Source organism: Oncorhynchus nerka, unplaced genomic scaffold (genome assembly GCF_034236695.1).
Source record: "Oncorhynchus nerka isolate Pitt River unplaced genomic scaffold, Oner_Uvic_2.0 unplaced_scaffold_1190, whole genome shotgun sequence".
Lineage (NCBI taxonomy): Eukaryota > Metazoa > Chordata > Actinopteri > Salmoniformes > Salmonidae > Oncorhynchus > Oncorhynchus nerka.
Genome location: NW_027040140.1, coordinates 63,830 through 90,851, shown reverse-complemented (window position 1 = coordinate 90,851; position 27,022 = coordinate 63,830). Strand labels below are relative to the sequence as shown.

Here is a 27,022-nt window from a genome sequence, read left to right as displayed (position 1 = left end):
GTTTAATGGTTTCAGATGTTACTGTAATCATGTGTTTAATGGTTTCAGATGTTACTGTAATCATGTGTTTAATGTTAATGTGTTTAATGGTTTCAGATGTTACTGTAATCATGTGTTTAATGGTTTCAGATGTCACTGTAATCATGTGTTTAATGGTTTCAGATGTCACTGTAATCATGTGTTTAATGGTTTCAGATGTTACTGTAATCATGTGTTTAATGGTTTCAGATGTTACTGTAATCATGTGTTTAATGGTTTCAGATGTTACTGTAATCATGTGTTTAATGGTTTCAGATGTTACTGTAATCATGTGTTTAATGGTTTCAGATGTTACTGTAATCATGTGTTTAATGGTTTCAGATGTCACTGTAATCATGTGTTTAATGGTTTCAGATGTTACTGTAATCATGTGTTTAATGGTTTCAGATGTTACTGTAATCATGTGTTTAATGGTTTCAGATGTTACTGTAATCATGTGTTTAATGGTTTCAGATGTTACTGTAATCATGTGTTTAATGGTTTCAGATGTTACTGTAATCATGTGTTTAATGGTTTCAGATGTTACTGTAATCATGTGTTTAATGTTTAATGGTTTCAGATGTTACTGTAATCATGTGTTTAATGGTTTCAGATGTCACTGTAATCATGTGTTTAATGGTTTCAGATGTTACTGTAATCATGTGTTTAATGGTTTCAGATGTTACTGTAATCATGTGTTTAATGGTTTCAGATGTCACTGTAATCATGTGTTTAATGTTTAATCATGTGTTTAATGTTTAATGGTTTCAGATGTTACTGTAATCATGTGTTTAATGGTTTCAGATGTTACTGTAATCATGTGTTTAATGGTTTCAGATGTTACTGTAATCATGTGTTTAATGTTTAATGGTTTCAGATGTTACTGTAATCATGTGTTTAATGGTTTCAGATGTCACTGTAATCATGTGTTTTTAATGGTTTCAGATGTTACTGTAATCATGTGTTTAATGGTTTCAGATGTTACTGTAATCATGTGTTTAATGGTTTCAGATGTTACTGTAATCATGTGTTTAATGGTTTCAGATGTTACTGTAATCATGTGTTTAATGGTTTCAGATGTTACTGTAATCATGTGTTTAATGGTTTCAGATGTTACTGTAATCATGTGTTTAATGGTTTCAGATGTTACTGTAATCATGTGTGTTTAATGGTTTCAGATGTTACTGTAATCATGTGTTTAATGGTTTCAGATGTTACTGTAATCATGTGTTTAATGTTTAATGGTTTCAGATGTTACTGTAATCATGTGTTTAATGGTTTCAGATGTCACTGTAATCATGTGTTTAATGGTTTCAGATGTTACTGTAATCATGTTTAATGTTTAATGGTTTCAGATGTTACTGTAATCATGTGTTTAATGGTTTCAGATGTTACTGTAATCATGTGTTTAATGGTTTCAGATGTTACTGTAATCACGTGTTTAATGTTTCAGATGTTACTGTAATCACGTGTTTAATGGTTTCAGATGTTACTGTAATCACGTGTTTAATGGTTTCAGATGTTACTGTAATCATGTGTTTAATGTTTAATGGTTTCAGATGTTACTGTAATCACGTGTTTAATGGTTTCAGATGTCACTGTAATCATGTGTTTAATGGTTTCAGATGTTACTGTAATCATGTGTTTAATGTTTAATGGTTTCAGATGTTACTGTAATCACGTGTTTAATGGTTTCAGATGTCACTGTAATCATGTGTGTTTAATGGTTTCAGATGTTACTGTAATCATGTGTTTAATGGTTTCAGATGTTACTGTAATCATGTGTGTTTAATGGTTTCAGATGTCACTGTAATCATGTGTTTAATGGTTTCAGATGTTACTGTAATCATGTGTTTAATGTTTAATGGTTTCAGATGTCACTGTAATCATGTGTTTAATGGTTTCAGATGTCACTGTAATCATGTGTTTAATGGTTTCAGATGTTACTGTAATCATGTGTTTAATGGTTTCAGATGTCACTGTAATCATGTGTTTAATGGTTTCAGATGTCACTGTAATCATGTGTTTAATGGTTTCAGATGTCACTGTAATCATGTGTTTAATGTTTAATGGTTTCAGATGTTACTGTAATCATGTGTTTAATGTTTAATGGTTTCAGATGTCACTGTAATCATGTGTTTAATGGTTTCAGATGTTACTGTAATCATGTGTTTAATGTTTAATGGTTTCAGATGTTACTGTAATCATGTGTTTAATGGTTTCAGATGTCACTGTAATCATGTGTTTAATGTTTAATGGTTTCAGATGTCACTGTAATCATGTGTTTAATGGTTTCAGATGTTACTGTAATCATGTGTTTAATGGTTTCAGATGTCACTGTAATCATGTGTTTAATGTTTAATGGTTTCAGATGTTACTGTAATCATGTGTTTAATGTTTAATGGTTTCAGATGTCACTGTAATCATGTGTTTAATGGTTTCAGATGTCACTGTAATAATGTGTTTAATGGTTTCAGATGTCACTGTAATCATGTGTTTAATGGTTTCAGATGTTACTGTAATCATGTGTTTAATGGTTTCAGATGTTACTGTAATCATGTGTTTAATGGTTTCAGATGTTACTGTAATCATGTGTTTAATGGTTTCAGATGTTACTGTAATCATGTGTTTAATGTTTAATGGTTTCAGATGTTACTGTAATCATGTGTTTAATGGTTTCAGATGTCACTGTAATCATGTGTTTAATGGTTTCAGATGTTACTGTAATCATGTGTTTAATGGTTTCAGATGTTACTGTAATCATGTGTTTAATGGTTTCAGATGTCACTGTAATCATGTGTTTAATGGTTTCAGATGTTACTGTAATCATGTGTTTAATGGTTTCAGATGTTACTGTAATCATGTGTTTAATGGTTTCAGATGTTACTGTAATCATGTGTTTAATGTTTAATGGTTTCAGATGTTACTGTAATCATGTGTTTAATGTTTAATGGTTAATCAGATGTCACTGTAATCATGTGTTTAATGGTTTCAGATGTTACTGTAATCATGTGTTTAATGGTTTCAGATGTTACTGTAATCATGTGTTTAATGGTTTGATGTCACTGTAATCATGTGTTTAATGGTTTCAGATGTTACTGTAATCATGTGTTTAATGTTTAATGGTTTCAGATGTTACTGTAATCATGTGTTTAATGGTTTCAGATGTCACTGTAATCATGTGTTTAATGGTTTCAGATGTTACTGTAATCATGTGTTTAATGGTTTCAGATGTTACTGTAATCATGTGTTTAATGTTTAATGGTTTCAGATGTTACTGTAATCATGTGTTTAATGGTTTCAGATGTCACTGTAATCATGTGTTTAATGGTTTCAGATGTTACTGTAATCATGTGTTTAATGGTTTCAGATGTTACTGTAATCATGTGTTTAATGGTTTCAGATGTTACTGTAATCATGTGTTTAATGGTTTCAGATGTTACTGTAATCATGTGTTTAATGTTTAATGGTTTCAGATGTTACTGTAATCATGTGTTTAATGGTTTCAGATGTCACTGTAATCATGTGTTTAATGGTTTCAGATGTTACTGTAATCATGTGTTTAATGTTTAATGGTTTCAGATGTTACTGTAATCATGTGTTTAATGTTTAATGGTTTCAGATGTTACTGTAATCATGTGTTTAATGTTTAATGGTTTCAGATGTTACTGTAATCATGTTTAATGTTTAATGGTTTCAGATGTTACTGTAATCATGTGCCACTGTAATAATGTGTTTAATGGTTTCAGATGTTACTGTAATCATGTGTTTAATGGTTTCAGATGTTACTGTAATCATGTGTTTAATGGTTTCAGATGTTACTGTAATCATGTGTTTAATGGTTTCAGATGTTACTGTAATCATGTGTTTAATGTTTAATGGTTTCAGATGTTACTGTAATCATGTGTTTAATGGTTTCAGATGTCACTGTAATCATGTGTTTAATGGTTTCAGATGTTACTGTAATCATGTGTTTAATGGTTTCAGATGTTACTGTAATCATGTGTTTAATGGTTTCAGATGTTACTGTAATCATGTGTTTAATGGTTTCAGATGTCACTGTAATCATGTGTTTAATGGTTTCAGATGTTACTGTAATCATGTGTTTAATGGTTTCAGATGTTACTGTAATCATGTGTTTAATGGTTTCAGATGTCACTGTAATCATGTGTTTAATGGTTTCAGATGTCACTGTAATCATGTGTTTAATGGTTTCAGATGTTACTGTAATCATGTGTTTAATGTTTAATGGTTTCAGATGTCACTGTAATCATGTGTTTAATGGTTTCAGATGTCACTGTAATCATGTGTTTAATGGTTTCAGATGTTACTGTAATCATGTGTTTAATGGTTTCAGATGTTACTGTAATCATGTGTTTAATGGTTTCAGATGTCACTGTAATCATGTGTTTAATGGTTTCAGATGTCACTGTAATCATGTGTTTAATGGTTTCAGATGTTACTGTAATCATGTTTAATGTTTAATGGTTTCAGATGTTACTGTAATCATGTGTTTAATGGTTTGGTCACTTAATCAGTTTAATGGTTTCAGATGTCACTGTAATCATGTGTTTAATGGTTTCAGATGTTACTGTAATCATGTGTTTAATGGTTTCAGATGTTACTGTAATCATGTGTTTAATGGTTTCAGATGTTACTGTAATCATGTGTTTAATGGTTTCAGATGTTACTGTAATCATGTGTTTAATGTTTAATGGTTTCAGATGTTACTGTAATCATGTGTTTAATGGTTTCAGATGTCACTGTAATCATGTGTTTAATGGTTTCAGATGTTACTGTAATCATGTGTTTAATGGTTTCAGATGTCACTGTAATCATGTGTTTAATGGTTTCAGATGTTACTGTAATCATGTGTTTAATGGTAATGGTTTCAGATGTTACTGTAATCATGTGTTTAATGGTTTCAGATGTCACTGTAATCATGTGTTTAATGGTTTCAGATGTTACTGTAATCATGTGTTTAATGGTTTCAGATGTTACTGTAATCATGTGTTTAATGGTTTCAGATGTTACTGTAATCATGTGTTTAATGGTTTCAGATGTTACTGTAATCATGTGTTTAATGTTTAATGGTTTCAGATGTTACTGTAATCATGTGTTTAATGGTTTCAGATGTCACTGTAATCATGTGTTTAATGGTTTCAGATGTTACTGTAATCATGTGTTTAATGTTTAATGGTTTCAGATGTTACTGTAATCATGTGTTTAATGGTTTAATGTCACTGTAATCAGATGTTACTGTAATCATGTGTTTAATGTTTAATGGTTTCAGATGTCACTGTAATCATGTGTTTAATGGTTTCAGATGTTACTGTAATCATGTGTTTAATGGTTTCAGATGTCACTGTAATCATGTGTTTAATGGTTTCAGATGTTACTGTAATCATGTGTTTAATGATGTTTTAAATGTTTAATGGTTTCAGATGTTACTGTAATCATGTGTTTAATGGTTTCAGATGTTACTGTAATCATGTGTTTAATGGTTTCAGATGTCACTGTAATCATGTGTTTAATGGTTTCAGATGTCACTGTAATCATGTGTTTAATGGTTTCAGATGTTACTGTAATCATGTGTTTAATGGTTTCAGATGTTACTGTAATCATGTGTTTAATGTTTAATGGTTTCAGATGTTACTGTAATCATGTGTTTAATGGTTTCAGATGTCACTGTAATCATGTGTTTAATGGTTTCAGATGTTACTGTAATCATGTGTTTAATGTTTAATGGTTTCAGATGTTACTGTAATCATGTGTTTAATGGTTTCAGATGTCACTGTAATCATGTGTTTAATGGTTTCAGATGTTACTGTAATCATGTGTTTAATGGTTTCATATGTTACTTAATCATGTGTTTAATTTCAGATGTTACTGTAATCATGTGTTTAATGGTTTCAGATGTTACTGTAATCATGTGTTTAATGGTTTCAGATGTTACTGTAATCATGTGTTTAATGTTTAATGGTTTCAGATGTCACTGTAATCATGTGTTTAATGTTTAATGGTTTCAGATGTTACTGTAATCATGTGTTTAATGTTTAATGGTTTCAGATGTCACTGTAATCATGTGTTTAATGGTTTCAGATGTTACTGTAATCATGTGTTTAATGTTTAATGGTTTCAGATGTTACTGTAATCATGTGTTTAATGGTTTCAGATGTTACTGTAATCATGTGTTTAATGTTTAATGGTTTCGTTTCAGATGTTACTGTAATCATGTGTTTAATGGTTTCAGATGTTACTGTAATCATGTGTTTAATGTTTAATGGTTTCAGATGTTACTGTAATCATGTGTTTAATGGTTTCAGATGTTACTGTAATCATGTGTTTAATGGTTTCAGATGTTACTGTAATCATGTGTTTAATGGTTTCAGATGTTACTGTAAAGTTGGTTTAATGTTTAATGGTTTTAGATGCAGTTAAGCGTATCAAGGTGAACCAGCCGGTGGTGGAGATGGATGGAGATGAGATGACAAGGATCATCTGGGAGTTCATCAAGGAGAAGGTACTGTAGTACACCATGACCTCTAACCCCTAACTCTACTGTACACCATGGACCTCAAACCCCTGTCTCTACTGTACACCATGGACCTTTAACCCCTAACTCTACTGTACACCATGGACCTCTAACCCCTAACTCTACTGTACACCATGGACCTCTAACCCCTAACTCTACTGTACACCATGGACCTCTAACCCCTAACTCTACACCATGGACCTCTAACCCCTAACTCTACTGTACCCCATGACCTCTAACCCCTAACTCTACTGTACACCATGACCTCTAACCCCTAACTCTACTGTACTGTACACCATGGACCTCTAACCCCTAACTCTACTGTACACCATGGACCTCTAACCCTAACTCTACTGTACACCATGGACCTTTAACCCTAACTCTACTGTACACCATGGACCTCTAACCCCTAACTCTACTGTACACCATGGACCTCTATCCCCTAACTCTACACCATGGGCCTCTAACCCCTAACTCTACTGTACACCATGGGCCTCTAACCCCTAACTCTACTGTACACCATGGACCTCTAACCCCTAACTCTACTGTACACCGTGGACCTCTAACCCCTAACTCTACTGTTCAGCATGGACCTCTAACCCCTAACTCTACACCATGGACCTTTAACCCCCAACTCTACTGTACACCATGGACCTCTGACCCCTAACTATACTGTACACCATGGACCTCTAACCCCTAACTCTACTGTACACCATGGACCTCTAACCTCTAACTCTACTGTACACCATGGACCTCTAACCCCTAACTCTACTGTTCACCATGGACCTCTAACCCCTAACTCTACTGTTCACCATGGACCTCTAACCCCTAACTCTACACCATGGACCTCTAACCCCTAACTCTACTGTACACCGTGGACCTCTAACCCCTAACTCTACTGTTCACCATGGACCTCTAACCCCTAACTCTACACCATGGACCTTTAACCCCTAACTATACTATACACCATGGACCTTTAACCCCTAACTCTACTGTACACCATGGAACTCTAACCCCTAACTCTACTGTCCACCGTGGACCTCTAACCCCTAACTCTACACCATGGGCCTCTAACCCTAACTCTACTGTACACCATGGACCTTTAACCCCTAATTCTACTGTACACCATGGACCTCTAACCCCTAACTCTACTCTACACCACTGACTAGAACCAAAAAAAATGGACCTCTAACCCCTAACTCTACTGTACACCGTGGACCTCTAACCCCTAACTCTACTGTTCACCATGGACCTCTAATACCCCTAACCTAACTGTACACCATGGACCTTTAACCCCTAACTCTACTATACACCATGGACCTTTAACCCTAACTCTACTGTACACCATGGAACTCTAACCCCTAACTCTACTGTCCACCGTGGACCTCTAACCCCTGAATTTCTACACCATGGGCCTCTAACCCCTAACTCTACTGTACACCATGGGCCTCTAACCCCTAACTCTACTGTACACCATGGACCTCTAACCCCTAACTCTTCTGTTGACACCGTGACAATTAACCCCTAACTCTACTGTTCAAATAAACCTCTAACCCCTAACTCTACACCATGGACCTTTAACCCCCAACTCTACTGTACACTACCATGGACCTCTGACCCCTAACTATACTGTACACCATGGTTAACTCTACTGTACACCATGGACCTCTAACCTCTAACTCTACTGTACACCATGGACCTCTAACCCCTAACTCTACTGTTCACCATGGACCTCTAACCCTAACTCTACTGTTCACCATGGACTCTAACCCCTAACTCTACACCATGGACCTCTAACCCCTAACTCTACTGTACACCGTGGACCTCTAACCCCTAACTCTACTGTTCACCATGGACCTCTAACCCCTAACTCTACACCATGGACCTTTAACCCCTAACTATACTATACACCATGGACCTTTCACCCCTAACTCTACTGTACACCATGGAACTCTAACCCCTAACTCTACTGTCCACCGTGGACCTCTAACCCCTAACTCTACACCATGGGCCTCTAACCCCTAACTTACACCATGGACCTTTAACCCCTAATTCTACTGTACACCATGGACCTCTAACCCCTAACTCTACTCTACACCATGGACCTCTAACCCCTAACTCTACTGTACATCGTGGACCTCTAACCCCTAACTCTACTGTTCACCATGGACCTAATCCTCTACTGTTCACCATGGACCCTAACCCCTAACTCTACACCATGGACCTTTAACCCTAACTATACTATACACCATGGACCTTTAACCCCTAACTCTACTGTACACCATGGAACTCTAACCCCTAACTCTACTGTCCACCGTGGACCTCTAACCCCTAACTCTACACCATGGGCCTCTAACCCCTAACTCTACTGTACACCATGGACCTTTAACCCCTAATTCTACTGTACACCACCATGGACTCTACTGTTTAACCCTAACTCTACTCTACACCATGGACCTCTAACCCCTAACTCTACTGTACACCGTGGACCTCTAACCCCTAACTCTACTGTACACCGTGGACCTCTAACCCCTAACTCTACTGTACACCGTGGACCTCTAACCCCTAACTCTACTGTACACCGTGGACCTCTAACCCCTAACTCTACTGTACACCATGGACCTTTAACCCCTAACTCTACTGTACACCATGGACCTCTAACCCCTAACTCTAACCCCATGGAACTCTATCCCCCTAACTCTACACCATGGACCTCTGAACTCTGATCTTAACCTGTGGACCTCTACCCTAACTCTACACCATGGGCCTCTAACCCCTAACTCTACTGTACACCATGGACCTTAACCCCTACTGTACACCGTGGACCTACCTAACCCTAACTCTACTGTTCAGCATGGACCTCTTCTACACCATGGACCTTTAACCCCCAACTCTACTGAACACCATGGACCTCTGACCCCCCTAACTATACTGTACACCATGGACCTGGCCTAACCCCTAAATACTTACACCATAATAACCCCTAACTCTACTGTTCACCATGGACCTCTAACCCCTAACTCTACTGTTCACCATGGACCTCTAACCCCTAACTCTACACCATGGACCTCTAAACCCTAACTCTACTGTACACCGTGGACCTCTAACCCCTAACTCTACTGTTCACCATGGACCTCTAACCCCTAACTACTACACCATGGACCTTTAACCCCTAACCCCTAACTCTATACTATACACCATGGACCTTTAACCCCTAACTCTACTGTACACCATGGAACTCTAACCCCTAACTCTACTGTCCACCGTGGACCTCAGTAACTCTACACCATGGGCCTCTAACCCCTAACTCTACTGTACACCATGGACCTTAACCCCTAATTCTACTGTACACCATGGACCTCTAACCCCTAACTCCTACTCTACACCATGGACCTCTAACCCCTAACTCTACTGTTTGGACCTCTAACCCCTAACTCTACTGTACACCATGGACCTCTAACCCCTAACTCTACTGTACACCATGGACCTCTAACCCCTAACTCTACTGTACACCATGGGACCTCTAACCCCTAACTCTACTCTGGACACCATGGACCTCTAACCCTAACTCTACTGTACACCATTCTGTTCACCTAACTCTAACACCATGGACCTTAACCCCTAACTCTACTGTACACCATGGACCTTTAACCCCTAACTCTACTGTCCACCATGGACCTCTAACCCCTAACTCTACACCATGGACCTCTAACCCCTAACTCTACTGTACACCATGGACCTCTAACCCCTAACTCTACTGTACAGACCTCTAACCCCTAACTCTACTGTTCAGCATGGACCTCTAACCCTAACTCTACTGTTCACCATGGACCTCTAACCCCTAACTCTACACCATGGACCTTTAACCCCTAACTCTACTGTACACCATGGACCTTTAACCCCTAACTCTACTGTACACCATGGACCTCTAACCCCTAACTCTACTGTTCACCATGGACCTCTAACCCCTAACTCTACTCTACACCATGTACCTTTAACCCCTAACTCTACACCATGGACCTTTAACCCTAACTATGGACTGTACACCATGGACCTCTAACCCCTAACTCTACTGTTCACCATGGACCTCTAACCCCTAACTCTACTGTACACCATGGACCTCTAACCCCTAACTCTACACCATGGGCCTCTAACCCCTAACTCTACTGTACACCATGGACCTCTAACCCCTAACTCTACTGTACACCGTGGACCTCTAACCCTAACTCTACTGTACACCATGGACCTCTAACCCCTAACTCTACTGTACACCATGGACCCTAACCCCTAACTCTACTGTACACCATGGACCTCTAACCCCTAACTCTACTGTACACCATGGACCTCTAACCCCTAACTCTACTGTACACCATGGACCTCTAACCCTAACTCTTCTGTACACCATGGACCTCTAACCCCTAACTCTACTGTACACCATGGACCTCTAACCCCTACTGTACACCATGGACCTCTAACCCTAACTCTACTGTACACCATGGACCTTTAACCCCTAACTCTACTGTACACCATGGACCTCTAACCCCTAACTCTACACCATGGACCTCTAACCCCTAACTCTACTGTACACCATGGACCTCTAACCCCTAACTCTACTGTCCACCGTGGACCTCTAACCCCTAACTCTCTACACCATGGGCCTCTAACCCCTAACTCTACTGTACACCATGGACCTTTAACCCCTAACTCTACTGTACACCATGGACCTCTAACCCCTAACTCTACTCTACACCGTGGACCCCTAACTCTAACCCCTAACTCTACTGTACACCGTGGACCTCTAACCCCTAACTCTACTGTGTGGACCTCTAACCCCTAACTCTACTGTACACCATGGACCTTCTAACCCTAACTCTACTGTACACCATGGACCTCTAACCCCTAACTCTACTGTTCACCATGGACCCCCCTCTATCCCCTAACTCTACACCATGGGCCTTTAACCCCTAACTCTACTGTACACCATGGACCTCTAACCCCTAACTCTACTGTACACCATGGACCTCTAACCCCTAACTCTACTGTTCAGCATGGACCTCTAACCCTAACTCTACACCATGGACCTTTAACCCCCAACTCTACTGTACACCATGGACCTCTGACCCCTAACTATACTGTACACCATGGACCTCTAACCCCTAACTCTACTGTACACCATGGACCTCTAACCTAACCTCTAACTCTACTGTACACCATGGACCTCTAACCCCTAACTCTACTGTACACCATGGACCTCTAACCCCTAACTCTACTGTTCACCATGGACCTCTAACCCCTAACTCTACACCATGGACCTCTAACCCCTAACTCTACTGTACACCATGGACCTCTAACCCCTAACTCTACTGTTCACCATGGACCTCTAACCCCTAACTCTACACCATGGACCTTTAACCCCTAACTATACTATACACCATGGACCTCTAACCCCTAACTCTACTGTACACCATGGACCTCTAACCCTAACTCTACACCATGGGCCTCTAACCCCTAACTCTACTCTACACCATGTACCTTTAACCCTAACTCTACACCATGGACCTTTAACCCTAACTATACTATACACCATGGACCTCTAACCCTAACTCTACTGTACACCATGGACCTCTAACCCCTAACTCTACTGTACACCATGGACCTCTAACTCTACTGTACACCATGGACCTCTAACCCCTAACTCTACTGTACACTATGGACCTCTAACCCTAACTCTACTGTACACCGTGGACCTCTAACCCCTAACTCTACTGTACACCATGGACCTCTAACCCCTAACTCTACACCATGGACCTCTAACCCTAACTCTACTGTACACCATGGACCTTAACCCCTAACTCTACTGTTCACCATGGACCTCTAACCCCTAACTCTACTGTACACCATGGACCTCTAACCCCTAACTCTACACCATGGGCCTCTAACCCCTAACTCTCTACACCATGGACCTCTAACCCCTAACTCTACACCATGGACCTCTAACCCCTAACTCTACTGTACACCATGGACCTTTAACCCCTAACTCTACTGTACACCATGGACCTCTAACCCCTAACTCTACTGTACACCATGGACCTCTATCCCCTAACTCTACACCATGGGCCTCTAACCCTAACTCTACTGTACACCATGGACCTTTAACCTAAATGACTTAAATGTAAATGTAAATGTAACCCCTAACTCTACTGTACACCGTGGACCTCTAACCCTAACTCTACACCATGGGCCTCTAACCCCCTAACTCTACTGTACACCATGGACCTCTATCCCCTAACTCTACACACCATGGGCCTCTAACCCCTAACTCTACTGTACACCGTGGACCTCTAACCCCTAACTCTACTGTTCACCATGGACCTCTAACCCCTAACTCTACTGTTCACCATGGACCTAACCCCTAACTGTGGACCCCCTAACTCTACACCATGGACCTTTAACCCCTAACTATACTATACACCATGGACCTCTAACCCCTAACTCTACTGTACACCATGGACCTCTAACCCTAACTCTACACCATGGGCCTCTAACCCCTAACTCTACTCTACACCATGTACCTTTAACCCCTAACTCTACACCATGGACCTTTAACCCCTAACTCTACTGTACACCATGGACCTCTAACCCTAACTCTACTGTACACCATGGACCTCTAACCCCTAACTCTACTGTACACCATGGACCTCTAACTCTACTGTACACCATGGACCTCTAACCCCTAACTCTACACCTATGGACCTCTAACCCTAACTCTTCTGTACACCGTGGACCTCTAACCCCTAACTCTACTGTACACCATGGACCTCTAACCCCTAACTCTACACCATGGACCTCTAACCCTAACTCTACTGTACACCATGGACCTTTAACCCCTAACTCTACTGTTCACCATGGACCTCTAACCCCTAACTCTACTGTACACCATGGACCTCTAACCCTAACTCTACACCATGGGCCTCTAACCCTAACTCTACACCATGGACCTCTAACCCTAACTCTACACCATGGACCTCTAACCCTAACTCTACTGTACACCATGGACCTTTAACCCCTAACTCTACTGTACACCATGGACCTCTAACCCCTAACTCTACTGTACACCATGGACCTCTAACCCCTAACTCTACTGTACACCATGGACCTCTATCCCCTAACTCTACACCATGGGCCTCTAACCCCTAACTCTACTGTACACCATGGACCTTTAACCTAAATGACTTAAATGTAAATGTAAATGTAACCCCTAACTCTACTGTACACCGTGGACCTCTAACCCCTAACTCTACACCATGGGCCTCTAACCCCTAACTCTACTGTACACCATGGACCTCTATCCCCTAACTCTACACCATGGGCCTCTAACCCCTAACTCTACTGTACACCATGGACCTCTAACCCCTAACTCTACTGTACACCGTGGACCTCTAACCCCTAACTCTACTGTTCACCATGGACCTCTAACCCCTAACTCTACACCATGGACCTCTAACCCCTAACTCTACTGTACACCGTGGACCTCTATCCCCTAACTCTACTGTACACCACGGACCTTTAACCCCTAACTATACTGTACACCATGGACCTCTAACCCCTAACTCTACTGTACACCATGGACCTCTATCCCCTAACTCTACACCATGGACCTCTAACCCCTAACTCTACTGTACACCATGGACCTCTAACCCCTAACTCTACTGTACACCATGGACCTTTAACCCCTAACTCTACTCTACACCATGGACCTCTAACCCCTAACTCTACTGTACACCATGGACCTCTAACCCCTAACTCTACTGTACACCATGGACCTCTAACCCCTAACTCTACTGTACACCATGGACCTCTAACCCCTAACTCTACACCATGGGCCTCTAACCCCTAACTCTACTGTACACCATGGACCTCTAACCCCTAACTCTACTGTACACCATGGACCTCTAACCCCTAACTCTACTGTACACCATGGACCTCTATCCCCTAACTCTACTGTACACCATGGACCTCTAACCCCTAACTCTACTGTACACCATGGACCTCTAACCCCTAACTCTAACAATACATATCTACAATACAAAATGTATAATACCGCCATACAACAATATTACAATTGACCTGTGTGTAGAGTTTGTGCGCTTGAATGCATGTCTGTATCTTTGTGTGTATTTCTCTTCACAGTCCCTGCTTCTCCATAAGGTCTATTTTTACCTTTAAAAACAAATCTGATTCTACTGCTTGGATCAGTTACCTGATGTGGAATAGAGTTCCATGCAGTCATGGCTCTATGTTGTACTGTACTGTCCAATTTGTAAGTCGCTCTGGATAAGAGCGTCTGCTAAATGACTTAAATGTAATGTAATGTAATGTGCGCCTCCCATAGTCTGTTCTGAACTTTCTGAAGAGACCTCTGGTGGCATGTCTTGTGGGGCATGCATGAATGTCTGTGTGCTAATAGTTTAAACAGACAGCTCGGTGCATTCAGCATGTCAATACTTCTTACAAAAACAAGTAGTGAGGAAGTCAATCTCTCCTCCACTTTGAGCCATGAGAGATTGACATGCATATCATTCATGTTAGCTCCCCGTGTTCTTTTAAGGGCCAGCCCTGTTCTGAACCAACTGTAAAGTCCCTCTTTGTGGCACCTGATCACATGAGCTGACAAGGTACAAATCTGTCGTTCTGCCCCTGAACAGGCAGTTAACCCACTGTTCCTAGGCCGTCATTGAAAATAAGAAGAATTTGTTCTTAACTGACTTGCCTGGTTAAATAAAGGTAAAAATAAAATAAATAAAAATAAAATCCGCAATATAGCAGGGGTGTAAAGCCATAACACATCCGTTTTTCGAGCAGCAGGCTATGATCGATAATGTCAAAAGTCTAACAAAACAGCCCCTACAATTTATTCATTATACATTTCTCTCAACCAATCATCAGTCATCTGTGTAAGTGCTGTGCTTGTTGAATGTCGTTCTCTTATAAGCTGAAAGTCTGTTGTCAATTTGTTTACTGTGAAACAGCATTGTATCTGGTCAAACACAATTTTTTCCAAAGTTTACTAAGGGTTGTTGACAGGCTGATTGGTCGGCTATTTGAGCCAGTAAAGGGGCTTTAATATTCTTAGGCAGCGGAATGACTTTAGCTTCCCTCTAGGTCTGAGGGCACACACTTTCTAGTAGGCTTATATTGAAAAAATGGCAAATAGGAGTGACAATATCGTCCACTATTATCTTCAGTAATTTTTCATTCAGGTTGTCAGACCCAAGGTGGCTTTTCATTGTTTTGTAACAGTATTTTTATTGGAATTTCACAATTTTCACCCATATTAAGAGATACAACAACAGAGACAAAGCACGCAGAAAAAAAAACATGAAAAACAGCCCCCACTTACACATATCTACCCGCATATATATACACATACATACATACATACCTCAGGTTCTAGGTCATTTAGATAAGGTTCCCATACTTTGTAGAACTGGTCTGTTTTAGAATGCAATGTACATGTCAGATATTCCAGAGGCACCCATTCAAATAGTATCTTATGCCAATCTTTAATAGAAGGAACCTTATCACTAATCCACTGTAAAATGATGTTTTTCCTCGCTGCGAAGGTAAGGATGTTGTAAAGCCTCCTTTTACCCACAGAAGTAACATACTAGGGAGACCTAACAGTAAAGAAACTGGGTCCAATTCTAGGTCAACCCCTAGGATCTTTTCAATTTCTTGCAGGACACCAGACCAGTATCTTTGTATTTTGGTACATGACCATAAACAATGTGTTAGGGTGCCTGTATCAGTTTTACATTTAAGACACTGAGGGGAAGAGGAAGTGGGGCTAAAAGCATGTCTGCGATTTGGGGATATATGCAATCTGTGTATTATTCTTAATTGGATTGCTCTAGTACGGTGACATATAGATATTGTTTTTGCATATCTCCAAATGTCCTCCCACATCTCTTCGTTAATAGTAACAGACAATTCTTTCTTCCACACTTGTTTCACCCTCTGTGTGTTGACAGCAGAAAAGGACCTTAAAGTATCATAAAACAGACTTACAGACATTTTCCTTTGTGGGAATTTTTTCTTTTCTTTCAATGACAGACACATCAGGGTTACCAATTAAGGTGGTGCTCTTCAGAATATAATGTCTTACTTGTAGGAAGCGGAAAAAGTCCTGCTTTGGGAGTCGATATTTCTCGACCATCTGCTCAAATGACAACAAAATCTTATCAGCAAATAAGTCATTTAGCGTACACCCTTATTAAGCCATAAGTTAAAGCCAGCATCCAGCAATCCTGGACTGAAATCTGGGTTGTTAAGAATTGGGGTAAGAGCAGAGGTTAGTTTGGACCTTCCCAGGAAGCGTTGAACTGACCTCCATACTTTGAGTGTGTTAAGTGTAACTGGATTATTGCAGTGTTCTTCTACAGACTTGAAACTTCTGAAAAATAAAAGATCCTGTAAGGGGTATTTTGAAAGAGAAGTCTCAATGTCTAACCAAATAGAGGAGTCATCATTTGCGATCCAGTCAGAAATATAACAAAGGTGGGCACACCATTGATAGAACCTGATATTGGGCAGGTCCAAACCGCCCATAGAACTTGGCAGCTGCAATATTGCCATCTTAAGTCTTGGCTTGCGTTTACTCCATATAAAGGAACTTAGCCATCCATTTACATCCTTTATTACCTTATTGAGAGTAATACTGGGATCATTTGGATTGGGTAAAGTAGTCTAGGTAAAATGTTCATTTTCAAGGGATATTCTACCCAACCAAGAAATGGGGGAGAGAGTTCCAGCGCTCCAGATCCTGTCTTATTGTATCAAACAAGGGAACAAAATTGGCTTTGTACATTAGCTGGAATTTAGGAGTTACAAATATACCCAGATACATGAAACCTGAGGAGACCATTTAAAAGGGAAGGGGGAGAAGTATTAGGTACAGAGTGTAGGCTACCAAGTGGCATAGCTCTGACTTAGTAAGGTTAATCTTGTAGCCTGAGAATTCGCTGAATAATTCAATAATATTAATAAGAGATGTAATTGAAGTCTCGGGACTAGAGATGAATATCAGGACATCATCAGCATACAAGCTTATTTTATGGTGAACATCACCAATGAGCAGCCCCTGTATAGCAGGCGTTACCCTGATGGCCTGCCAGTGGTTCCATAACGAGTGCAAAGAGGAGGGGGATAAAGGACAGCCCTGTCTGGTACCTCTGTGTATAGAGAAGCTATTTGACTGTAGCCCATTAGTAGGACAGCCCTGTCTGTAAACTCTGTGTATAGAGAAGCTATTTGAGAGCCCATTAGTAAGGACAGCCCTGTCTGGGAAGGGGGTAGATTAGTTAGGACAGCCCTGTCTGGTACCTCTGTGTACTGCCATTAGTAAGGACGGCCCTGTCTGGTACCTCTGTGTGTATAGAGAAGCTATTTGACCGTAGCCCATTAGTAAGGACAGCCCTGTCTGGTACTCTGTGTATAGAGAAGCTATTTGACCGTAGCCCATTAGTAAGGACAGCCCTGTCTGGTACCTCTGTGTATAGAGAAGCTATTTGACCGTAGTAGTAAGGACAGCCCTGTCTGGTACCTCTGTGTATAGAGAAGCTATTTGACCTTAGCCCATTAGTAAGGAAGAGAGGATTTCATCATATAGAACTTTCACCCATTTTATATGAAGCTATTTGTCCCCCAGACCAAATTTATTTAGAGCAAATAATAGGTAAGACCACTCCACCATCAAATGCTTTCTCAGCATCTGAGACCATCAGACCAAATTTATTTAGAGCAAATAATAGGCTTTCCAGATTACACCTCCACACGATAAAAGCAATTTTATTTCAATTCAGTGGCATTAGTCCTCTGGAGGAACAAGACCATCTCTGGCACTTTCCCTGGTTTTGAGAATACATGAAATGTTGCCTGACATTGTTGCATGACCTCTGGTTAGCCCTCACGCAATGGCTGGATCAGGCCATGGAACTCTTGGTTTATATCCACATTAAAGGGAAAGCCCGTCTCTCCTTTCAGGCCAATTACCATTTTGCAGATTGAGTCCTCTATCTCTTCATCTGTAATGGGGCATTAATTTAAACTATCTTGGACAGGCCAGCAATTTATAGAATCTTACATTCTGTTTGAGTCCCATTTTATAAAGTTTCTTAAATGAGTCACTGGGACATTTTCATTAAATGATTACCATCAAAGGTTAGTAGCAATTAATGAGAGTCAGCCTCTTTTTTCATGAGATAGTAGGGAGCCAATCTTTCAGAAGTTCATCCATAATTTGGAGTGCAAATCAATTTTCTTTGAGGCATAAAGGCACTTGTTAGGATAGGCTTATCAATTGATTTGATATAAATGATTTCCTTTAATAGTGCAGCGTCCTGTGACTAGGCGTTTTTAATGTAGTCCCTTCTCTTTAGTTCCAGTTTAATTTCCTTTAACATTAGTGCTTTGACATTAGTCCTTTTTCTCTTTGTCAGGCTGTGTTAGGAGAGAGTCTAACATCCCCTGGCATTTTCAGGTCTTTAATAGGGGAAGGTTGATTTAATGTAGTCCTACTTTAGCTCATGCTCTCTGTTACATAAAATTTTGTTTATGGTCTTTAAATGGTTGACATAATCAACCTCCAATGTCTTACGATTGAATGCCCCGTTGAAGTTTTCTCTTCCAAAGTCCAGGGGTTATCAAAACAGAGGTTTAAACATAAAATATGATGTGAACTATGGCTTTAAAATGGTCCTGGGCATGAAAATCAATATGTGAATTTTTATAGGGATCACCTCAATGAAAATATGACTATGAATCCTAGCGGATAAAACAGAACAAATTTCCTTGGGCATAAAACATAAATAAAACTGCCTCTTTCAATAGTGCCATATAGACTATATTTACTATATCTAATTATAAATACATTTACATTAAGTATTCCTTTAAGTCATTTGGGGTTATCCAGTTGATTATAAATTGGTGGCCTTAAATCCATTTTGAACTTTTCAATAGTGCATCTAAATATTTTAGGGAGGGAGAAGGATTACTTTATAATGAGGTGAATCAGTGTAATGAGTCCAGGACTGATCCTTGGTGGCTGAGGCGTTTTGTTTTAGCTAGGAACTGTACTTCCTCTTGGTAGGAGGCTTCAAGCAGCCAGTGGTTCGGTTTGGGTGAGAGAACTTGGGCCTGACAAGCCTGCGGTTTTCTTTGAGCTGTAGGGGTTTAAGCACCAGGTCTTTAGGGAGTCAGCTGGAAGCCCTGGAGTTGCAGTGGAGGAGCAGGTCTGGATGACAAGTGCCTGAACTTGGGACCTGAAAGCCAGTGAGGAGCGGAGGTACTCTGGGATGAGCTGTAGAGGCTTAACCACAAAGGGGCCACCAACTTGATGTTATTTTAATGACAGGGTGTTGGGATCATGCCAAGGTTCTTTTGCAGGAACAGACGGAGTTGACAGCCGTGATACCGAGATCAGTCCCCCGATACCTTGATGTTATTTGAGAATGACAGGGCAGCTCCGTCTTGAGTTTTCACGCTTGAGCATATCCACAGGAGGCCAGACATGTTTGATATTGATATGTCAAAATGCAGAAGATCACGGAACGGGCAGTTCTGTAATATTTGAAACATGCCGAGGTATCAATGCCAGGTGATGGTGTTTAGAGAATCCTTCCCATTAAAAAAATACACCAGTGTTGACCAGATTGAATGTCAGATTCTATATATACATTAGGTGTCCAGGATCTATAGAGAAGCTATTTGAGTAATAGGATGACTATTGTCATGATGCATAGCAATGATAAGACCCATGAGGTTATGACAGAAAGACAGCCCTCTGGTGTATAGAATGAGAGGGCCTTAGAACAAATTGGTGGCTTCACCTTATGATAGTCAGTGGAACGTAGATTTTTACACTTTAGAGGAACGACCGTCAGTAGCATGATCTGTGTATGATCCATCTTTGGCCAGCCATTTGAGGACAGCCCTGTCTGGTACCCACGGGTCATGTTGTGGCACCAGCCCGGGAATGAACCCAGGTCTGTTTATGGACAATCAGGTCTGTGTAGCTGCATCCACAGGGAGGCCCTGACGTGGTACCTCAGTCCAATAGGGAAATTTCAGGATGACAGATTAGAGATTTGACCTCCGATTCAGTCCTAGGTACCTCTTTGGAGTTTGAGGAAGACAGCCTGTCTGGTACCCTGTTTCAGCATGACAATTGTACAGAAACATTGTTTACAGAAATCTGTGGAGATCTGTCCCATTAGCGGGAACTGACTGTTTCCACCATTGGGGGCCAATCCAATTAAAACCTTTAGGATGAGGCTGTAATGCCAAGGGCAGCCAGACCTAACTTATATTAAAGCCGGTAGGGATGCTGAGCATTTGGCTGAATGGAGGGGACCAAGTCCATGAGCATTGCCTTCCCAACTGTTATAGCCATTTGGAAAGCCCCTTCTAGAAGCTAGAGAAGCTAGCTGCAAAAGGGGGACTAATCCATATTAAAGCTTCCCAGTAAGAGTGGAGGCTGTTATAGCTGCAAAGGGGGACCAACCATATTAAAGCCTTCCCAGAAGAGTGGAGGCTGTTGATAGCTGCAAAGCGGGGGACCAACTCCATATTAAAGCCTTCCCAGAAGAGTGGAGGCTGTTATAGCTGCAAAGGGGGACCAACTCCATATTAAAGCCTTCCCAGAAGATTTTGTTTATTTCTGTCGTAAGGAGCTATTTAATTATATAATTTTGGTACTCTCATTTAGCTATTTTCCCAGAAGAGCCCTGTCTGGTACCTCTGTGTATAGAGAAGCTATTTAATAGCATTGCAGGTCAGGGAGAGCCCATTAGTTAGACAGCCTTCCTCAGAAGAGTGGGAGGCATTGTTCCAGCTGTCTGGTACCTCTGTGTAAGGGGGACCAACTCCATTACTTTGGTCTGCCGTGAAGCTATTTTTACCAGATTTTATTTATTGACTAGAGAAGCTATAATTAGTACACTGTCTGGTACCTCTGTATAGAGAAGCTATTTCACCGGCCCATTGAACCTGTATTGTATTTACTTTGAATCATTAGTAAACACTGTCTTACCTCTGTGTATCTCCTATTTCCCTCTAGCCCATCCTAAGGACATTAAAGTTGTATTTGAATACCTCAGGGGTCCTGCCTTATTCACAGTGTCTTACCTCTGTGTATAGAGAAGTATTTGTAGCCATTAGTGACCTGTCTGGTCTGTGTATAGGAGCTATTTGACAGACTGTCTGGTCTGTGAGGCCTATTTCAGCCCATTGAACAGCCATGGGCCATGAAGAAGAAGTGAGCTCCTCTGTGTATAGAGAAGCTATTTGAAGATGTGGACAGCCCCCTGTCAGTACAGAAATGAGCCCATTAGTAAGGACAGCCCTGTCTGGTTGATCCGTCATCATCACACTGATATGTAAGGACAGCAGCCTGAGGATCATCATACAAAACTTTCACCCATTTTATAAAGTTGTCCCCCAGACCAAATTTATTTAGAGCAAATAATAGGTAAGACCACTCCACACGATCAAATGCTTTCTCAGCATCTAGGGAGAGCACAAGACCATCTACAGCACTTTGTTGGTAGGCTTGAATTACATTAAGAAGCCGCCTGACATTGTTGCATGACTTTACGGCCCCTAATGAAGCCAGTTTGGTCTCCTTTCACAATTAGTGGCAGTGAGTCCTCTAATCTTGTGGCTAGAATTTTAGAAAGCAATTTTATATCCACATTCAGAAGGGAAATTGGTCTGTACGAGAAACAAGACTCTGGACATTTTCCCTTTTTGAGAATAAGTGAAATGTTGGCTTCTCTCAGCGTTTGAAAATGAGTGGTTAAACATATCACGCAATGGCTCAAGGATCAGGCCATGGAACTCTTTATAGAACTCACTACAAAACCCGTCTGGTCCTGGGGCCTTACCATTTTGCAGACTCTTAATTGCGAACATTATCTCTTCCTTGGTAATAGGGGCATTAAGGAGGGACCTCTGTTCTTCGGAGATAGTAGGGAGCTCAATCTTACAAAAGAAGTTCTCCATTAATTTGGGTGCATCCTTTGGCAGTTCTGAGGCATAAAGGTTTGTATAAAATTTCTTAAATGAGTCACTTATCAATTTATTTTCATATAAATGATTACCATCAGAATCAGTAATAGTAGCAATTGACTGAGAGTCAGCCCTCTTTTTAGCTAGGTACGCCAAGTACTTTCCTGGCTTATCGCCATGTTCATATAGCTTTTGCCTGACAAATCTCATTTTCTTTTCAGCGTCCTGTGTTAGGAGAGAGTCTAACGTTGATCTAATGACTGATATTTCCTTTAATAGTGCAGGAGTGGGCGTTTTAATGTAGTCCTTCTCTTTAGTTCCTAATTCACCCTCTAACATGTTTTGCTTTTCCCGCTTTTTCCGTCTCTTAGTAGCTGTGTATGACATAATCAGACCCCTGGCATACGCTTTACAGGTCTCCCAAAGGAGCCAGGGGTTATCTGTTGATTGAGAGTTAATAGAGAAAAATGCTCTAAACTCTGTAATAAAATATGATGTGAATGTATGGTCTTTAAGAATGGTTGTGTTCAACCTCCAATGTCTTGACCGATTGAATGCCCCGTTGAGTTTTATGTCCAGGATCACCTCAGCATGATCAGATATGACTATGCTTCCTATCCTAGCGGATAAAACAGACTGCAAAGACGTCCTGGGCATAAAAAAATAAATAAATATGGTGAATAGACTATATATAGACTATATCTAATTATAAATACATTTACATTTAAATTTAAGTCATTTAGCAGACGCTCTTATCCAGAGCGACTTACAAATTGGTGCGTTCACCTTATGACATCCAGTGGAACTGCCACTTTACAATAGTGCATCTAAATATTTTAAGGGGGGGTGAGAAGGATTACTTTATCCTATCCTAGGTATTCCTTAAAGAGGTGGGGTTTCAGGTGTCTCCGGAAGGTGGTGATTGACTCCGCTGTCCTGGCGTCATGAGGGAGTTTGTTCCACCATTGGGGGGCCAGAGCAGCAAACAGTTTTGACTGGGCTGAGCGGGAACTGTACTTCCTCAGTGGTAGGGAGGCGAGCAGGCCAGAGGTGGATGAACGCAGTGCCCTTGTTTGGGTGTAGGGCCTGATCAGAGCCTGGAGGTACTGAGGTGCCGTTCCCCTCACAGCTCCGTAGGCAAGCACCATGGTCTTGTAGCGGATGCGAGCTTCAACTGGAAGCCAGTGGAGAGAGCGGAGGAGCGGGGTGACGTGAGAGAACTTGGGAAGGTTGAACACCAGACGGGCTGCGGCGTTCTGGATGAGCTGTAGGGGTTTAATGGCACAGGCAGGGAGCTCAGCCAACAGCGAGTTGCAGTAATCCAGACGGGAGATGACAAGTGCCTGGATTAGGACCTGCGCCGCTTCCTGTGTGAGGCAGGGTCGTACTCTGCGGATGTTGTAGAGCATGAACCTACAGGAACGGGCCACCGCCTTGATGTTATTTGAGAATGACAGGGTGTTGTCCAGGATCACGCCAAGGTTCTTAGCGCTCTGGGAGGAGGACACAATGGAGTTGTCAACCGTGATGGCGAGATCATGGAACGGGCAGTCCTTCCCCGGGAGGAAGAGCAGCTCCGTCTTGCCGAGGTTCAGTTTGAGGTGATGATCCGTCATCCACACTGATATGTCTGCCAGACATGCAGAGATGCGATTCGCCACCTGGTCGTCAGAAGGGGGAAAGGAGAAGATTAATTGTGTGTCATCTGCATAGCAATGATAGGAGAGACCATGTGAGGTTATGACAGAGCCAAGTGACTTGGTGTATAGCGAGAATAGGAGAGGGCCTAGAACAGAGCCCTGGGGGACACCAGTGGTGAGAGCACGTGGTGAGGAGACAGATTCTCGCCACGCCACCTGGTAGGAGCGACCTGTCAGGTAGGATGATGCTAGGATGATGCTAGGCCAATTGTGTGCCGTCCTATGGGACTCCCGTCCACGGCCGGTTGTGGCACAGCCCGGGAATGAACCCAGGTCTGTAGTAACGCCTCAGGTCTGTAGCTGCGCCACTCGGGAGGCCCCAGTAAAGGGAAATCTTAACGCTACAGAATACAACGACATTCTAGACAATTCTGTGCTTCCATCTTTGGCAACAGTTTGAGGAAGGCCATTTCCTGTTTCAGCATGACAATGCCCCGTGCACAAAGCGAGATCCATACAGAAATTGTTTATGGAGATCTGTGTGGAAGAACTTGACTGGCTTGCACAGAGCCCTGACGTCAATCCAATCGAAAACCTTTAGGATGAATTGGAATGCCAACTGCGAGCCAGACCTAACTGCCCGACATCAGTGCCCGACCTCACTAATGCTCTTGTGGCTGAATGGAAGCAAGTCCTTGCAGCATTGTTCCAACATCTAGTGGAAAGCCTTCCCAGAAGAGTGGAGGCTGTTATAGCTGCAAAGGGGGGACCAACTCCATATTAAAGCCTTCCCAGAAGAGTGGAGGCTGTTATAGCTGCAAAGGGGGCATATTAAAGCCTTAGTGGAGGCTGTTATGCTGCAAGGGGGGACCAACTCCATATTAAAGCCTTCCCAGAAGAGTGGAGGCTGTTATAGCTGCAAAGGGGGGACCAACTCCATATTAAAGCCTTCCCAGAAGAGTGGAGGCTGTTATAGCTGCAAAGGGGGGACCAACTCCATATTAAAGCCTTCCCAGAAGAGTGGAGGCTGTTATAGCTGCAAAGGGGGGACCAACTCCATATTACTTTTGGTCATGTAGTGTTATTTTTAGTGATTTTATTTATTTCTGTATCGACCCGAGTAATTATATAATTTTGGCAACTGTATTTCATTTTACTTTGCAGGCACCCCAACCAAACACATATACCCACTCCTCTCCTCTCCTCTCCTCCATCCTCATTAAATGTGTTGTATTGTTCCAGCTGGTCCTGCCTAACGTGGACGTGGAGCTGAAGTATTATGACCTTGGTCTGCCGTGCCGCGACCAGACAGACGACCAGGTCACCATTGACTCGGCCATCGCCACCATGAAGTACAACGTGGCTGTCAAGTGTGCCACCATCACCCCGGATGAAGCCAGAGTCGATGGTATCTACTTTAATCACAGAAATACATTCTCTGGTTAGAAATAAATCATACATCCACAAGATGGATATTTGAATCCCAGGGGATAATACTTATTCAAGTGTTTCTATAAATATTTGTTTGACCATGGTTTCAGTGTCAGGAGGTAGATCAGTACTGCAGTTTGACAGTTAACAGCTTAACTCCTGTCAGGCTTTCATCCATGACCCTTACTCCTCAGAGTTGAAGATGTGGAAGAGTCAGGGTTAGATAGATAGTTAGTTAGTTACCTGGGCTAGATGTAGTAAGGTCAGGGTTAGGTAGATAGTTACCTGGGCTAGGTGTAGTAAGGTCAGGGTTAGGTAGATAGTTACCTGGGCTAGGTGTAGTAGGGTCAGGGTTAGGTAGATAGTTACCTGGGCTAGGTGTAGTAAGGTCAGGGTTAGGTAGATAGTTACCTGGGCTAGATGTAGTAAGGTCAGGGTTAGGTAGATAGTTACCTGGGCTAGGTGTAGTAAGGTCAGGGTTAGGTAGATAGTTACCTGGGCTAGGTGTAGTAAGGTCAGGGTTAGGTAGATAGTTACCTGGGCTAGGTGTAGTAAGGTCAGGGTTAGGTAGATAGTTACCTGGGCTAGATGTAGGGTAAGGTCAGGGTTAGGTAGATAGTTACCTGGGCTAGGGTGTAGTAAGGTCAGGGTTAGGTCATAGTTACCTGGGCTAGATGTAGTAAGGTCAGGGGTTAGGTAGATAGTTACCTGGGCTAGGTGTAGTAAGGTCAGGGTTAGGTAGATAGCCCACCCATTTTTACCTGGGCATGATCATCTGATCATTTATCACTCCAGTGTTAATCTGCAATATTGTAATTAGGTCATTGTATATAGGGTTATTGGTAGATCCATGTTACCTGGGCTGTTCACTCTGGTGTAGTGCAAAAGGTCAGGGTTAGGTAGATAGTTACCTGGGCTAGGTAGGTGTAGTAAGGTCAGGGTTAGGTAGATAGTTACCTGGGCTAGTAGTAGTTACCTGGGCTAGGTGTTAGGTCAGGGTTAGGTAGATAGTTACCTGGGCTAGGTGTAGTAAGGTCAGGGTTAGGTAGATAGTTACCTGGGCTAGATGTAGTAAGGGTCAGGGTTAGGTAGATAGTTACCTGGGCTAGTAAGGTCAGGGTTAGGTAGATAGTTACCTGGGCTAGGTGTAGTAAGGTCAGGGTTAGGTAGATAGTTACCTGGGCAGGGTTAGGTAGATAGTTACCTGGGCTAGGTGTAGTAAGGTCAGGGTTAGGTAGATAGTTACCTGGGCTAGGTGTAGTAAGGTCAGGGTTAGGTAGTCAGGGTTAGGTAGATAGTTACCTGGGCTAGATGTAGTAAGGTCAGGGTTAGG

General features: G+C 41.6%; 1 pseudogene; it reads left to right on the top strand.

Annotated features, from left to right (window-relative positions):
* The window catches only part of LOC115119435 (isocitrate dehydrogenase [NADP], mitochondrial-like), an 83,383-nt pseudogene that overhangs the window by 5,607 nt on the left and 50,754 nt on the right, over positions 1-27,022 (top strand).